This window comes from Silene latifolia, chromosome Y (genome assembly GCF_048544455.1).
Source record: "Silene latifolia isolate original U9 population chromosome Y, ASM4854445v1, whole genome shotgun sequence".
NCBI classification, from domain to species: Eukaryota; Viridiplantae; Streptophyta; class Magnoliopsida; order Caryophyllales; family Caryophyllaceae; genus Silene; species Silene latifolia.
This window is the reverse complement of record NC_133538.1, coordinates 341676448-341692145: the sequence shown is the minus strand read 5'-3', so window position 1 is coordinate 341692145 and position 15698 is coordinate 341676448.

Here is a 15698-nt window from a genome sequence, read left to right as displayed (position 1 = left end):
CACATACACTTGTACGGACAAGTGGGAGTTTGTTGGAGCCGGTGTCCTCCAGTTAGTGCGGATAACGTTATTGCACGTACACTTGTACGGACAAGTGGGAGCTTGTTGGGGCTGGTGTCCTCCACAGTTAGTGCAATGACATATAAATCTCTAAAAGGATCAAAGGGTATACTTTTGTATTATTATCAGTTGGTCCACGTTTATCAATAACGGTTGACTTGCTAGATAAGTTTGACGTTATTGTCATACAGATGGCGGTGATCAACTGGTCCCTAAAAGTCACACCTATAGGATACGTTTGAGAGATGTGACGGTATGAAAATACAGTCATGTTGATGCCTAATATGACTAAGCGGTTAGTCGGAGTTATTGACTAATAATTAGTCAAACACGATGTTGAGATAATTATTTAATACGGATTAAATAATACTGGCTAAGGTGAATTAAGCGGTTAATTCGTAAATTGAATATAAACGGTTATATTTAATTAATGTATATTGAGTTGATTAATTATACAATATTGTCATTGTCGGACAAGTATTAACATGTCGACTGATTCATGTTATTAGTCGATATTTTAATATCCGATATAGGATAACGATTTATAATAAAAACCCGTCATATACATTTTAGCGAAATGAGTCGGACCACGAGTTAAATAAGGAGAAAGTGGAAAGCCCACTCCCTCCCTTAGCTCACGACTTGGCCAAGTGAAACAAAAGGAGAGACATTCTCTCCTTTTGACCTAATCAATTTGTCATTTTGCACAAAAATTAGGGTTTTGGAGGCATTCTCTCTGGAATCCTAGATCTCACATCAGAAAACTCACAAAAAGGCTCTCTCAATATTACAAGGCAATTAGAGAGTAATTTCTAGCACAAGGGGCATAGTCTCAGACGATCTTGGGTGCAACGATTAGGAGGAAATCTCCGTTGATTTCTGTTCTTAGGCCGCGTTTTTCACATAGGACCCGAGGTTGATTCTTATTCTTTTATCGTTTCTCTTATTTTTCGTTTATGACAATTAATCACATGATAAATTGCGTTATAGTTCTTAATTTTAAAGGGTTTTATACGGATATTACCTTACAGGAGGTGAATTATTCACTTGACCTTGTGCGAATGAAAGGCGCACCATTTGATCTCGCAGCTCAACTATATATAGCATTGTCATTTTTGTCGGCATTCTGGCCGAACTGTAATGTTAAGTTCAGCACTAGGGACTTCAATTCTGCGAGCTCTCCATTTGTAGAAGATGAATCACTTTGTTGAGGCATTGGCTCAGAATAGCTAGAGATACTTGTTGTGGTCAAATCTTCATATAGCTTAGAGAATGGAACTCCTTGCTTGAACTTTTAATAGGCACGGACGCGCTCTACATCCGCCATACAAGTAATAGGGTCATGCCCCTCTGCACCGCATCTACCACAAACTACCTCCTGCTCAGTTATGGCACAAACTTGTTCATGCACACCTGTAGTTTGTAAATTCTCCAGACTGCTTAACCTTCCACTATGACTTTCCACTTCAGCTACCACTAGCTTATTTACATACCTACTTTCTCGAGGATTTCCATATTCTTTAACGTGGATGGCCATTTATTCAATAAGGTGCCATCCTTGATCATCCTCAACATTTTTCTGGAACCTCCCCTTGGCCGCATTATCTAGAATAGCTCTCTGGTCAGGATACAACCCATTGTAGAATTGGGTACATAAGAACCAACGCTTAAAGCCATGATGAGGTACAGATCAGACGAGCCTCTTGAACCTAGTCCAAGCCCCATTCAAATCTCCAGTAGGTAATTGCTCAAATGCAGTAATTTGAGCTCTTAACGCATTAGTGCGCTGTGGTGGGAAATATCGTCTGTAAAAGGCTAGAGCAAGGGAATTCCAATCAGTTACACCGACAGCTTCCCTATCCAAATCTCTCAACCACTCCCAGGGATCATCAGTCAAAGGAAAAGGGAAAACAACTCCCTTAACCCTATCCTGCGTCACCCCAGCAGCTAAAGGAATGGTGGAGCAGTATTCTGTAAAGAGCTCTATGTGATTGCAAGGATCCTTACCAGGTACCCCTCTGAAGAGATTTCTCTCAACCAGCTGTATATAAGATGGGTGGATCCCAAAGGTCCCCAAATCGGTAGTGGGTAACAGGAAACCTTTAGGAAGGGAATCCACCGTAGGTTCTGAATGACCGGCGATGTTCGGCATCTTAGCAGATAGAGTCTACAGCAAGGCAGGTTTGACAAAGTTCTCTCTTAGAACAGATTTCCTGCAAAACTAATTAAGATCAATTTCAAGGAATAAATTACCTAAGACGAGAGACAAACTTAATAAAAGCAACAAAATTACGCCACCTCCCCGGCAACGACGCCAAAATTGTTTGAGCTTGTGTCCTCCACAGTTAGTGTGATAACGTATATAAATCTCTTATAGGTTCACAGGGTATACTTAGTATTTTATCAGTTGATTAACGTTTATTAATGACGGTTGGCTTGCTAGAAGTTTGATGTTATTATCATACTGATGGCGGTGATCAACTGGTCCCTAAAAGTCACACCTAAAGGATGTGTTTGAGAGATGTGATTATATGAAAATATAATCACATTGATGCCTTATATGACTAAACGGTTAGTCCATGTATTTGACTAAAAGGTTAGTCAATGTGATGATGAGATGGTTATTTAATACAATTAAATAATATTAGCTGAGACGAATTAATTGTTAATTCGTAAAATTTGAATATAAACTGTTATATTTAATTAATGTATATAATGTTAGCTTAAACGAATTAAGATGTTAATTCGTAATTAAACATAAACGGTTATGTTTAATTAGCAAATTATAAATATGCGGTATTTATATTTAATGTATATATATTATACGTAATTGTCATAAGAAATGTTGACAGACCGGTATTAATAAATCGACTACAAACTGTTGTGTGTGGACTTATTAAATACGTGTTGACATAATTGACAATTGATAAATATACACATTTTATACATTTTAATAACTACCTCAAATAAGAAGATATTCTCTCCTTATTTTTGGTATTCTCGGTTTGGAATAAAAAAAAAGAGAAGAAAAAATCTTCCTCTCTTTTCTCCTCTTGTTGGATGATTATAAGGAGATTGAGGGAGATTATTTTTCTCACTTGATTTTTCCACAAAAACCTCTCATCAAAACACTAAATCTAATTAGTGAAATTAGGGTTCTTTTCTAGCAAAAGAAGGCCATTTCTCAAAACATTTTGGGTGCAATGATTAGGAGAATATCGATCTCGATATTTGTTCTTAGGCCAAATTGCTAGGACCAAAGGTTGATTCTAATCTCTGCTCTTTTTGTTTATGCAATTTCGTTTATGACTAGCAATTTCATAATTATAATTTCGTTATAATCCGAATTTCTTGATGAAGTATACCGATATTTCGCACAAGTGGTATCAGAGCATGGGCCACAAAATTAGTTTATATGATTTTCATAAATGGATTTAAACAAAAAAAAATTTTGAAAGAAAAAAAAAACTTTCCGCCGTGACAAATTTTTTTGTGCCAAGAGGTTTGTTTTTTTTTTTGATGTTTTGTTTCCATTTGATTTATTGATATTGTTGTTTTAAGATGTTAAGATGATAATATGATAAATTTGTATATGTTTTGATTTAATAAGAATTAAATTAAAATGTAAATGGAAATCGTTTTCATTGTTGATAATTTGTTTTTGCTATATAATTTTGGCATACAAGTAAATTTATAATGTTCAAATCAATTGTGATGTATCAAATATTCGGATAATCGATTTAATCATAATTTAGATATTCATTTTAAGAGGTTAAATTGAATCATCTAGTTTGAATCTATGTTTAAATTAAAAGATGATGATTATGCCAATCTTGTTATATTAGCAACATTAAACATTTTGTTCACATAAAAGGTTTTTTCAAGAAAAGAAAGAAAAAAAACGGCTGAATGCCGTGAGCTTTTAAAAAGAAAAAAAAAATATGTTTTTTTTTTTGTATTTAGGGCAAAATGCCGCAAGAAATAAAAAAAAACTGTTTTTTTGTTTTTAGGATTGGAATGCCGAGGGCATTTAAAATTAAAAAAAAAAATTATTTTCTTTTGTTTTGAGCAATGCCGAGAGCATTTTAAAAAATAAATTTTTTTTGTGTTTTGGCCAATAATATTTATACATTAAATCTATAATGTATGATTGTTTGTTGTGAAAAGGTTCACAAATTTGAGATACCAAAATTATTTTAAAGAGGTTTAAAATAATGTTAGATTAACTCATATTATAGGTTAATTTGAATTAAGATTGGAATTATTGTCAGTAATTGAGGAATTGTCACATAATTTGATCATTTAAATAGGTGGTTTGGATAAATTACTCTACATAATTAAGGAATTATGTCTTGAATGATTAATTTATAGTTGATGCATTTTTATTTGGTTGTAATTTTGTATTACCTAGTGTGGCCTTAGTTGATTATGTTTTCGTAATGATGGAAACATAGTCTTGATGTAATTTGCGATCTCGAATCTCCTTTGGTTTTTCTTTACTATTATGTTTTGAACCTAGAATGTAAATAGGTTTATTTTGTAATTTTATTTGTAATTTTGAGAAGACAAAAGATGGAGATTGAATTGCTCACTCCTGTGACACCACCCGATAAAGCGGAAAATATAACTTATAAATTCAAGCGGAAAATAGGGAATTTTTGAAACTTTTAAAATTTAAAGCGCTGTTTTATTAAAATACCAAACACAAACAAAGAATGCGGAAATAAAGTTTAAATTATACAAACGTGATAGTCAAGGTGAGAGAAAAGATATCCCTCGAATGACAATACAATAAAAGAAGAGTCTAAACAATCCTAATAAACCGACTAAAAGGCCAAAGTGCTCGCTAGCTCACACATGTCTTCACCCCAGGAATGCACCAACTAATACCTGTCATTCATGTAAACATGAACGCCACAGTCAGTGGGGAGTAACTCAAGGTTCTCCCAGCCACAAAATGTCAAAACGAACATAACAAGGAACTAAAACAGATAAGTCATATAAGACACATACAAAGATAAGAATATCAAATTTATATGTAAACATGGCAAATAATTGAGATGGAACAAGATAGGCCAACATTAGCATAGTAAAGATTCAACTGTTCATGTGAGACCATTAAATAATATGAAAGACAAGAATACGGTCATTTATGAAAAAGTACGCATTTCAGGGAATTACAACATAGATATGAGATTAGAATCCGAATCATGTGAAACAGTTAAGTAAGGGATCAACCAATGCAAATTACAAGAATAAAAACCGTAGCCATTATTTGGAAAAACACTTAGCAAACATTGCACGGGATGTGGCTACTAATGTCACATTCATACTTATGACTTGCATCTCACCATAAGAACGGATGGGAACATCAATCCCGACGATCATATCGCAACTAGAGGGCTTATAACTCACCCCTAGTATCTGATAGGACCAAGACAAACAACACAAGGCATAACTCTTGCCTTGAAAGATAAATACCAATATCTATAACCAAGCAAGACCTTTACTACTCATATATAAATATATAATTCCCCTGGTAGGACGACAATGGTACTCCCAAGACTCAGTCCTAGTCTAAATCGCGAGACTCTCGGGGCGAACGGTCCCCGATTCGACATGCGCGAAAGCAGTCCGCATCCAAGACTCGATCGACAGAACGGAAGTCGAGAACCCACAATCGGCAGAACAGTCCGAAAGAGGCGGAAAATATGAGCTAAACCCACAATCGGTTGAACAGTCCGAAAGAGGCGTAAAGATAAGTCAAGCAATACGGTATAGCATAAGGCATTATCATAAGAATACGACTCAACCAAGCGATATGAATCAACTTGGAAAGAGACTACTACATGTAATGAACCGATGATAATCCAAGTGAGACATTTCATGCCAAATCATAATCATGAATAGGAATAAGTAACCCATTTCTTCAATATTTGTCATTTGAATAAAAATGTAAACAAACGGAAATGAACCCTTTATAATGAGCAAAACAAGCATTCAATTATAAATGATTCAATTTAATTAAACAAGTAGAATAATTCACTTATAGTTGAGATACGATAAATAAATGAGAATGAACGGATTAAAAATTCATATTATAGGTAAATGAGACATTTCATCAAATTTTGACTTGAATAAATAATAAATTCCACCTTATGATTAATATGAGAAAAATATATGAATGAATGATATTTAACGAATTAAGTCATATAAGACGCGAGATAGAATTTAAATAATAACCACAAACGAAATATTCATAAGACTACCCATCTTATAAAGTGGGCCAATGTCCAAAAGCAAAACTCAACCCAATTATTAAAACACATTCAAGCATACAACCAAGGAAAGAAAAGGGGACAAGGAGTGTCAACTATACTCCATCCCGTCCATCCGCCACAACGATGGCAGGGCCGTGGCACGCCGCCTGCGCCACCACCAGCCCACAACCAGCCTTAGCTACACTTTGCCCCCCACGGTCAGCCCCACCGTCACCTACACCACTACAAGGACGGTCTGACGCACGACACAACCACCTACTCAAAGTAACCAAACATGTAAATAACAAGATAAATTGACACGATAAATCCCACTCCTCTCTTCATCCTCTCATTTACTTCCTTTAATTAATGCCATCATTCTTATTACAATATTACATTCCATAGAGTACCCAATTCACTAAGACTACCATCTCAACTTTGGTCACCTCTCACACTATAAACGCACTGCTCCAACTGCATCGGCCTTACCACAATTGGAATTCACGTACTGACCCTTCCCTTGATGCTCGGATCGAGTTTTACGACTAGACATTGTAAAAGGAAGAAGCAGCATATACTAAAAACATGAAATGTATGGTAACAAACACCCCAAAAATCGAATTTAAAAGCGAAGTACTATGGGCTAGCAATATCAGTGGCAAAGACCGCTTTACACTATCACATACATCTCGTCCTACTCCTCTTTACAACAATGCAAACTGGACAGGTTGAACACAAGATTAGTAGCAAATAAAGCACGGTCTGATTTTCCATGTATATAATTGAAACAATTGCAAACTGAAAGTGTAAACAAGCTAGGCTTGAAACGGACTTGCCTGCTTTGTTTACTTCATTTTTCCCATGATACAAACATTAATGAAAGCATACTAGATTCAAAGTGTACACACATATAGAGTAAGAACATACATTCGAGCATACAAATGAGAAAAAAAGCATAAAGAACCGAACTTTGTCAAACAAGCACATATAAATCGACACATAAGACGGAGTTTCGACATTTTGTCGAGTAACCTATCACCGTTACCTTTTTTTGCTCTCCTAAACGCCACGAAATCGCCCAAGGATGACTCGAAACCCAAAAATAGAAGAAATTAACCCAAAATCCGAATCCTTTGTAAGACGGCCGAATTGAAATAGGATGAAAGCTTGGCTCTTTCTTACATATAAAGAAGGAGGACGAGATGAGGAAGCTATTGGTGCAAAATTTATCGAATTTGGTTGAGAAACGAAGTCGGGATCTGTGGTTCAATGTCGACGGAAATGGAGTTATATGGTTCTATTTGATTTTGTTGTTGCTGTGAGCTTTTCGAAAAGAAGAAGAGGAAGGAGTAAAGGGGGTGGGGACGGATGAAGCACAACAACAACAATAATAATAATAATAATAATAATAATAATAATAATAATAATAATAATAATAATAATAATAATAATAATAATAATAATAATAATAATAATAATAATAATAATAATAATAATAATAATAATATTAAAAGGATTATATAAATGGGTTGAAAAGGTAGGTACGAGTTTTCGACTTGTGATTGGTCCGGATTGGTTTAGATTCAAAAGTGAAATGTGACGATCTTTGCTAGACGGAAATATGTCTACAATCTACTATAATTTAAGACGGGAATTTATTATTATTATTACCGCTATTATTACTATCCGACCGTATATATATAAACAAGCTTATAAAATTATAGCTTTCTGTAAAAATCATGTTTAAAATGAAACTAATTAAATTAAATAATTTAAAATATAAATAAAACAATAGAATGGTTAATAAATTTATAAATGATAAAATAGAAAATTCGCGGGTGTTACAACTCCTGCTACATGGACCAAGATGGAACATCAAGACAAGCTTCTCGGGTCCTAGGAAGGATTCCAAAGTTGTATTTATGTTCATTTTGGTAGATAGGCCACACTAGGACTTTAATTTTGTTTTACGTTTTTCCATTCTTGTTGCTTTTTTTCGCATGATAATTAGTGCATCATATTCCGCCTATACCAAACCACCTACTAATATGCATGAAAATTGACTCATATAGATTGGATGTTAGTTATCATGGACATAAAGATGTCAGACAATTTTTAAGCCATCATCTTAGTTTATTCATTCTCGCATGCTAGATATTAGTTCACTTAAAATGAATTAAAATAAAGTTGATTGGATCTTCCTCTAAAATAAAATTGAGACTAGTCTTTATAAGGCCAAACAACTATGAATCCCTTCTTCGTCGGTAGGCATATAGGACCTTACTCTCCATGTGACCCCTTCTACGTTGGGTAAGTAGTTTGTGTTGACTTATTTTACCTCAACATTATAATACGAAGAGTTTCTCGTGATTATGATGGACTAAAGATAGAATTTACAGAAATTTATCAACCAAGAATTCTAATAGTAGAATTAGCCAAGAGGTTGGCTTATCAATTTACAGATAATTGTGTCTTGGGATCATTTATATAATTCTTGAGGGAGGTCAATTGTATAAATGCTTGAGTCTTCGCTTCTAACAGTTTTGCATTAGACTTAAATCATAACGATGAGTATGCTTATTATATTTTTCTTCTTTTTCGCAGTGTAGAATTCGTTTTATATTGATAATACTGCTTACAACAAATGGCTAGAAATAAAGATATCCCTATGTCAAGTGCCACACTTATACGCGAGTCCTGGCTCAAAACATTCATGGACCACATGAATCAGTCCACCCGACTGAAGAATGACGGGTCCAACATTGCGGACTGGGAGGCATCATTACGGAATGCTGCCATTGCTGACGGTAAGCTCAAGTACTTAACTGAGCCAATACCGCCAAACCCAGGCCCCAATGCAAGAGCTAATGAGTCACTTGCTTATAGTGACTTCGTCATGGAAGCGGGTGCGATAAAGAACGTACTCATTTTTGCAATGGATACCAATTTGCAAAGACGCTTCATTGCCCAAGGTGCAAACAAGATTTTGACCACGCTCACTAATGAGTTCTCAAAAGCACCAAGAATCGTTACTTATGAGCATACCTATCGCTTCTTTGATGCGAAACTCCAGAAGGGCCAACTGGTTAGCCCACACATTCTTAACATGATTGAGAATGTCGAGAAACTGGAGGCACTTGATTGCAAAATCAGTGAGAGCATAGTCATTGACCTTATGCTTCATTCACTTCATGATGGTTTTGCCCTCTTCAGGGCAAATTACTACATGAATGACATGAAGAAAAGTCCTCATGAGCTACACTCACTTCTCGTACAGACCGAGAAGGATATGAAATTGAGTGGGAGCATGAAGCAAGATGTTCTCACGATTTCCAACAAGAATGAGGGTAAGGGCAAAGCCCACGGCGACCTAACTGTAGGAAAGCCAAAGTTTAAGAAGTCAGGAAATGGTAAGAGTGGGCCTGGTGAGACTAGCGGCTCACTAGGCAAGGCAAAGAGCAAGGACGGTAACATTGAGTGCCACCATTGTCACAAGACTGTGCATTGGAGGAGGAACTGTCCCGTGTACCGTGAGGACATAAAAGCAGGCCGCGTCACTCCTGTTGGTATGTCATCTTATATTCATATGATTAAGATTAACCATGCAAGTTTTGGAACTTGGGTACTTGATACTGGTTATGGTTCTCATCTGTGTAATCATTTGTAGGGCCTAAAAAACATCAAACCCCTCACAAAGGGGGTTGTGGACCTACGAGTTGGGAATGGAGCACGAGTTGCTAATGGGAACATGCGTCCAGCTCCCGAGTGGTTTTGAGTTATATTTATATAACTGTTACTATGTACCCAGTTTATCTAAGAATATTCCTTCTGTTTCCGTACTTGATAAAGACGGTTTTTCATTTTCAATAAAGGACAATAGCTGTATTTTCTCTTTTAATGAAATGGTTTATGGCAAAGCAGTTTCCATGAATGGAATTTATATCTTAGATCAAACCACAGATATATTACATGTGAATAATAAGAAATTAAAGGTTGGTGACAAAGATCAAAGTTATCTTTGGCATTGTCGAATGGGACACATAAATGAAAAACGTGTAAAGAAACTCATTGAAAGTGGAACTATCTCCACATTTGATTTCTCATCATTTGGCACGTGTGAATCATGTCTTATCGGCAAAATGACTCGAATTTCCTTCAAAGGTGTTGGAATGCGCGCTAATGACCTATTAGGACTCATACATACTGATGTATATGGACCTATGTCAATCACCGCAAGAGATGGCTATAGATATTTTATCACTTTCACGGACGATTTGAGTAGATACGGATATGTCTACTTAATGAAGCATAAAAGTGAGTCTTTTGAAAAATTCAAGGAGTACCAGAATAAGGTTGAGAAACAACTGGGTAGAAAGGTTAAAGCACTCCGTTCAGATCGTGGTGGTGAATATCTTTCAAATGAGTTTGATCAACACCTTAAAGACTGTGGAATAGTTTTGCAGTTAACTCCACCTGGAACACCTCAATTAAATGGTGCGTCCGAACGGAGAAATCGAACACTACTTGATATGGTTCGATCCATGATGAGTCACACGGTAGTACCTGATTCATTATGGGGTTTTGCTCTTTTCTCAGCTGCTTTTATACTTAACCGAAGTCCGTCTAAAGCTGTCGACAAGACTCCATATCAAATGTGGAAGGGAACGGTCCCTAACTTGTCCTTTATTCGGGTCAGGGGCTGCGAGGCTTATGTCAAGTGGAGACACGAGGATAAGGTCAGCCCGCGATCGGTCAAGACATACTTTATTGGTTATCCAAAAGGAATGTTTGGTCATTACTTCTATTCGCCTACCGAACATCGAGTTTTTGTTGCGGCTAGTGCGAAGTTCTTAGAGAAAGAATTTCTCGAGAACAAGTCAAGTAATAGAACCTTTGAGCTGTCGGAGATTCAAGAACCAACAACCGAGGAACAGATGGAGGAAGATGTTCCTTAAACTAATGATACGGTTAACATTCCTCAGGAACCTAGGAGGTCGGGTAGAGTCTCTAATCCTCCAGATAGATACATTGGTATGGTCGAGGAAAATGAAGTTTTACTCCTAGAGAGTAATGAACCCGCTACCTATAAAGGTGCCATGACCTGTTCCGACTCTAAGCTATGGCTTGAAGTCATGCAATCCGAGATGGACTCCATGTATGAGAATGACGTATGGGATCTTGTTGATTTACCTAACAAGGTAAGACCTCTTCAGTGCAAATGGCTTTACAAAATAAAGCATTACGTAGGCGGGCAACGGATACCTATAAAGCACGACTAGTGGCAAAAGGTTTCACTCAAGTGCACGGATTGCATTATGATGAAATTTTTGCACCCGTAGTTATGCTGCGTTCCATTCGGATAATCTTAGCGATTGCCGCTTTTCATGACTATCAAATTTGGCAAATGGATGTGAAAACCGCCTTCTTAAACGGTTATTTGGAGGAGGAGTTGTACATGGTACAACCCGAAGGTTTCATAGATCCTGAAAATCCTAAGAAAGTGTGCAAGCTTAAACGTTCTATTTATGGACTTAAGCAAGCTTCTCGGAGTTGGAATCATCGTTTCGACCAGGTGATAAAAGAGTATGGTTTTACTCGATCGGTCGAGGAACCATGCTTACATATCAAGTCGAGTGGGAGAAAGATTGTTTTCTTGATATTGTATGTCGATGACATACTCTTGATTGGGAATGACATTCCTCTCTTATCTTCGGTAAATGGATGGTTGAAGAACCATTTCCAGATAAAAGATCTGGGTCTGGCACAACGCATATTGGGAATCCGTATCTATCGAGATAGATCACGACGGATGTTATCACTGAGCCAGAAGTCTTATTTAGATAAGATTCTTGAAAGGTTCAGCATGACCAACTCCAAGAAGGGGAACCTTCCAAAGACTTTTGGGATGTATTTGAGCAAGTCTCAGTCACCCCAGACACCTGAAGGGGTTGAACGCATGAGTCGTGTTCCTTATGCATCAGCCATAGGATCAATCATGTATGCCATGATATACACACGTCCAAACGTGGCATATGCATTGAGTATGACGAGTCGGTACCCAGGCAATCCTGGTGAAACACACTGGATGGTTGTTAAAAACATCCTTAAGTACCTACGGAGGACTAAGGATTGGGTATTGACTTATGGAGGAGATACTAAGCTATGTGCAATCGGTTACGCAGATGATAGCTTCCAAACATATCGAGATGATTCGAAATCTCAGTCTGGATTCGTCTTTACTCTTAATGGTGCTGCGGTCAGCTGGAAGAGTTCCAAACAGGAAGTTGTAGCAGATTCTACTACTAAATCCGAGTACTATGCCGCTTCAGAAGCAGCAAAGGAAGCTATATGGATGCGTCAATTTTTACAAGGACTAACCATAGTTCCTAGTTCAAATGACCCAATCACCATCTATTGTGACAATAGAGGTGCCATATTCCAGGCCAAGGAGCCTAAGTCTAGCAACAAGTCTAGACATGTACATCGGAAGGCTCACCTGATCCGTGATTACGTGGAGCAAGAGGAGATAGTGATTGACAAGATTGCTTCGGATGACAACATCGCGGACCCTCTCACTAAACCATTAAAATATGATAAACATGAAGGGCACGTTATTTCCATGGGAATTAAGCGTGTTCCTGAGTTGTACTAGTTGCTTATGTATTCGATACATTTTATTTTCATATGCTATTTATAACTTCATCGTATTATTTCATATTTTATTTTTCATGTGGATTGTACGACAACATTGAACGCCACAAAGTGAACTGAATTACATTATATTTGTTTTGGTCCGTAATCGCCTAAATGAGCTGATAACTCTGGCTATTATATTGTGAAGTTGATTGATGGTGGGTTCAACGAGCCATAAGTCAAACAGTTGGCTGATTAATCACAGACGCGAGTTATAACGATACCTCGTAGGACATTGTGATAACGTAATGGAGTCCTAAATGTTTAAAACATTCGGTGCCAGGTCGTGGATTGGACATCCATTGTGTTCCTAGAGTCGATTCTTTTGACTATCGACTGTCTCTTGAGATTAAGGCAGTTTTTGGGTGACTTTGGTTTCTTTCTCATGGTCGACCGTAACGGGAGGCTAAGCGATTTTTCTTTGGGTCATTTCATCTTGTGCTTATATCTGCAGGATTCGAGTTGAAGAAAATATCCAACCTTTATCAGGTTTAGTCATTTCTCAGGGCCACTCGAGGAGTTGTAACTGAAATGCATGACCATGCTCGAATGATGATTCTTTTATCAGTTAAGTTACTCTCTATTCGGAAAAACCACTCTTGATATTGATCACTAGTAAAATACGACCTTTGTGAATACGGATTTTGCAAATAGTTTTACATTGAGTTGGAGAAATTTTAGGATATGAGAATCGGTTATCGCACATACACTTGTGAGGACAAGTGGGAGTTTGTTGGAGCTTGTGTCCTCCACAGTTAGTGTGATAACATATATAAATCTCTTATAGGTTAACAGGGTATACTTAGTATTTTATCAGTTGATTAACGTTTATTAATGACGGTTGGCTTGCAAGAAGTTTGACGTTATTATCATACTGATGGCGGTGATCAACTGGTCCCTAAAAGTCACACCTAAAGGATGTGTTTGAGAGATGTGATTATATGAAAATATAATCACATTGATGCCTTATATGACTAAACGGTTAGTCCATGTATTTGACTAAAAGGTTAGTCAATGTGATGATGAGACGGTTATTTAATAAAATTAAATAATATTAGCTGAGACGAATTAATTGTTAATTCGTAAAATTTGAATAAAAACTGTTATATTTAATTAATGTATATAATGTTAGCTTAAACGAATTAAGATGTTAATTCTTAATTAAACGTAAACGGTTATATTTAATTAGCAAATTATAAATATGCAATATTTATATTTAATGTATATATATTATACGTAATTGTCATAATAAATGTTGACAGACCGGTATTAATAAATCGACTACAAACTGTTGTGTGCGGACTTATTAAATACGTGTTGACATAATTGACAATTGATAAATATACACATTTTATACATTTTAATAACTACCTAAAATAAGAAGATATTCTCTCCTTATTTTTGGTATTCTCGGTTTGGAATAAAAAAAAAAGAGAAGAAAAAATCTTCCTCTCTTTTCTCCTCTTGTTGGACGGTTATAAGAAGATTGAGGGAGATTATTTTTCTCACTTGATTTTTCCACAAAAACCTCTCATCAAAACCCTAAATATAATTAGTGAAATTAGGGTTCTTTTCTAGCAAAAGAAGGGCATTTCTCAAAGCATTTTGGGTGCAACGATTAGGAGAATATCGATCTCGATATTTGTTCTAAGGCCAAATTGCTAGGACGAAAGGTTGATTCTAATCTCTACTCTTTTTGTTTATGCAATTTCGTTTATGACTAGCAATTTCATAATTATAATTTCGTTATAATCCGAATTTCTTGATGAAGTATACCGATATTTCCCACAAAAATTTGATACCGTCGTCAGGTACCAAAAATAAATACCTATTACTACTAACAGAAGTCAGTGGCAAGTAGGGTCGATCTCCACAGGGAGATGGGGAAATGTCAGCTTAAATACGTCCATCAAGGTAACCAGTTCTTGGGGGTTTGATTGTTTGTTCTAAACTAATAAGGTCAAACGAGAGGAGGAAAGCGAAAGTGTAGAAACTAAACATGTAGAGAGAAAGCAGCTAAGACAATCGGTTCACCATGATTCTCAAGAAATGTAATCTAAGGTCTCAGGTCATTGTAAGTTTAATCTACAGGGCAATGAATATCTCCTTCCATTCTCAATTCGCCATAAAACACTAGTAGCTTAGCTTCTGTCCTCAGTAAAGTGCCCTAACGTTCGCTACAAGTCTTACCTTTTCCAATCTTCCGATCTAGGTCAAGGTGTACCGTGATTTATCAACTAATTGCATCGTCTCAATTAGACAAGAGCAGTTATATGTAGTGATTAACAACATAGACCAAATTTGCATTAAACCTAATCACTTAGTTCACAATTTCCTTAAAATCATGGCTCCCCTTTGTCTTAGCAATGGAGAATCAGCTATGCATTATCATTGAAGAAGCAACAACCATACATAAGCAATAAAGACTAAGAATGATAACAAGAATAAAGAGAGATTAATGATAACAATTAAAGATTTAAGAGGAGAAAACAACTAGAAAGCAATAACAAATTAAGATTAAGAGAAGAATAAAAGTACCAATTACAACTAATCGAATTCCGTCGTTAGGGTTCAAGAGCAATGTTCAAGGGAGTAGAGAGGAAAAATATCGAAGTAAGGGAGGAAGAAATACCCCCCGTGTCGTACTGCTAACCTAACTTATATCTAGATTGCAAAGACCAACTC